Source organism: Sorghum bicolor, chromosome 5, assembly GCF_000003195.3.
Source record: "Sorghum bicolor cultivar BTx623 chromosome 5, Sorghum_bicolor_NCBIv3, whole genome shotgun sequence".
NCBI lineage: Eukaryota > Viridiplantae > Streptophyta > Magnoliopsida > Poales > Poaceae > Sorghum > Sorghum bicolor.
Genome location: NC_012874.2, coordinates 7,297,293 through 7,300,482, shown reverse-complemented (window position 1 = coordinate 7,300,482; position 3,190 = coordinate 7,297,293).

Here is a 3,190-nt window from a genome sequence, read left to right as displayed (position 1 = left end):
AAATCACCATCACTGTAGGAAAAAGACAAAACCACCGCCACCGTCACTATATGTTTACTGTAGCAAAACCGCCTTCAAACCCGCTCTAGGGAGGTAAAATGCATGGTTTGAAAAGTTGAGGAAGGTGATTACCCGGTTTTGGAGTTTGAGAGAGGAAAAACGGACTTTCGTGAAAATTGAGGGAGGAAAAGTAGATTTTTTCCAAATCATAATAACCGGCCACTGGCGGCGGCAAGCGCGTAGAGCAATTACCAACATGAATTGATAACGCTGATCCAATCGACGCCACCGGCCAGTGGTTTGAGAATAAGGTTTCCCACTGGGTCGGCTTGGCCCCGTAGGCGCACGACATGTGCGCCTTGCTTTTTAGTTTTTTTTGTTATTATATTTATTATTTAATATTATTATTGTTAGTCACAAAATGAGAGAATATTTTATTATCTTTATATAAGATTATCAAAATATTATAATAATTTTATTCTTCTCTTAATTCAAAAGATTTTTTGTTGTGACACGGCAAGGAGCTAGTAGTGGTGAAGGCTGAGGCGACGGAGGACAGCAGCAGACAACTGACCCCTAATTGGTCAGGCCATTGCCGAACGTACACTGATGACCATACTAGCTCAGTGTGGTCGCCACGGCTGCGGGCGAGAAGTGAACCAGACGCCGCCGTTCCAGCGAGCTTGTGATGCGCCAAGTGCATCCGGCCAGGCGCACGGCCACGACGGCCAACGATGATGCAGGTTCAGCTGCATCTTTGCTTGTCTCTCTCTCTGCTTTATGGCAGGGACGTTGTGGTGGTTTGGGTAATCAGGTTCAGCTGCATCTTTTCCATCTACGCCTCCCACTGCTCCTCCCTGCGCTTGTAGCTGATGTTCCCTCCAATGCCGCACATGATGAAAAAGGAACCTTTTCCTGTGTGTGATTAAGAAAGAGATCGATTCCCATGTACCACTGAAAAGTTGGCACGGATCCCCGAAGGCCCTTCCAAGTAAACGGAGTGAGCGCCCACATGGACAATGCCCAATAGCTGACTGAGGAAATGTCTACAAGGTAAAGTGCTCTTTGAATGGTATAACATAGAAATGTGGCTCTGATTCAAGGGAGCATAGCGCAAGTGATGAAAATAATTACTTCTGAATACAGTGTTTTTTTACTATTGTTCGAGCAAAGAACTGTATTTTAATTTCTATCCGACTATCTTTCCATCGCTATATTCTATACAATTTAATGACTTAAATCATTGGATGCATAATTGCATATAGAGCCAACCATACTTTTCTCTAAAGCTCGTTTTGGTGTAGCAAATTTTATGAGACATATGAGATCATCTATGCTTGGTCATAAATTTAATCCATGAGTAGCAAGATTACTAACCCCAAAACTCGAATTGGGAATTCTTGCTTACTATTTATTTACTCAAAGTTGTGCTTGAAGTGCCAAACCTATGAATTAATCTGATATTACTTGGAAACAATTATTTCTTGCTTACTAAACAATTGAGTGCATGGATACACGTAGTCTACCATATTGTTCTCTGAACCTTATGACCTCCTTATGTGATCTGAATGATTCTGAAACTTATGACCTCCGTTGTGTAAACTGAAGGTAGGCACATGGGACAAAGTGGCAAGCAAGCTCTAGCGATCAATCAAATTGCCTGTGAGTTATACATTTAGCTAGTTATACATTTAGCTAATTGCATTAAGACCTCAATGCTATTACGTACTGTATATATTTTTCCTACTTTTAGGGTGAAATTTATTTACAGTTCCTATCTTGCTGAAAGTTCTTATAATAAAAATTAACATAATGTGCCTTTGCTGAAAGCTTGATATAACTTGTATCCACTTTTAAGTGCTCTATAAAACAAGATACTATAATGATCTACTTTACATATTGATCAACACATGTTTAGCTTCTGAACAATCTGTAAACAAGACCTTTTTTTGTGTACATTTGTGCCAGGATAATTTTCTAGCTCTATGGTACTACTGTACTGTACAAACATAAAATTAAAACGAACATTGTTAACTACATATTATTCCGCTGCCGGGACTAGGAGTAAAATATGTTTAATAGTTCGGATCTTTTTTTTGGCAGATCTTACTAATGTTGATCTATCAGAAATTTTGCGTCATCCATCTTAATTCACATTGTTAGATTATTGTAAATGTAATCAGGAAGTGAGCTCGGCTGCTATGTCTACTATGTGGTCTAAAAAAAACTGGACCTGCAAGGGGCAAACCCCCCCCCCCCCCACCCCACCCAACGTTACCCGTGAGTTTACCTGCCTGGGCCACACACGGTCCTCAGGCTGACCTGGGCCGATCTCATTACCAATGCTTTGGACACGGGGCGCGAGGGGATTTTTTTACCCAAGTTCAAACCTGGGACCTGAGGTGCCACCCCACCGGGGGTTTGAACCTGGGACCTAGGGTCCCGCCGAAACGTGCCTAACCACTGGGCTAGGCACCCTTTGGCTACTATGTGATCTATCTTTACAGGTATCTATACACCGAGGCAGCACCTATTTCAGGTGGCAGCACCCAACACACATGGGCACAAGAAGATGTCTGTTGAGAGGGAAATTGAAAACCACGATTTGTAAACTGGGTCAATGAATTATCAAAATATACTCTTTTTTTAATATTTCGTAGCGATGCATAGCTGTTTGGAATTTAGGTAAAAGTCCCAGTCATGTTCACAAACCGAGAATCATGACACCGATCATCACCATAGACCTACATTGCTAAGGTTAGGGCATATTTGCCTCTAGAATTCTTGATGCTGATAGCTAGCATGCTAAAATTAGCAAACATGGATCCAAACAAGATGTGATAATACACCATCTTTTTACCTTTAAGTTTATTAGCATCTCTTAATAGCTGAAATAATGCTAGTAGCTGCTAATAGTTAGCATATTAAAAATAGGGAAAATAGCAAGATCCAAACAGAAACAGGCTATTAAAACCAACTGATCTAGCACTGGCGCGGCAAAGCCGCGCCTTTTTTTCTAGTTTTTTTTTCTCGAATACGCAGGAGGACTGCGTATCATTGTATTAATAAAAGGAAAAAGTAGCAGTACAAGACTCAACACACAACAAAGAACACACACATAAGCACCCACAAGGGCACCTAGACCGCCTCACACCTCACTTACAAGGTAGCAGAAAAGAGACTCTCAAGA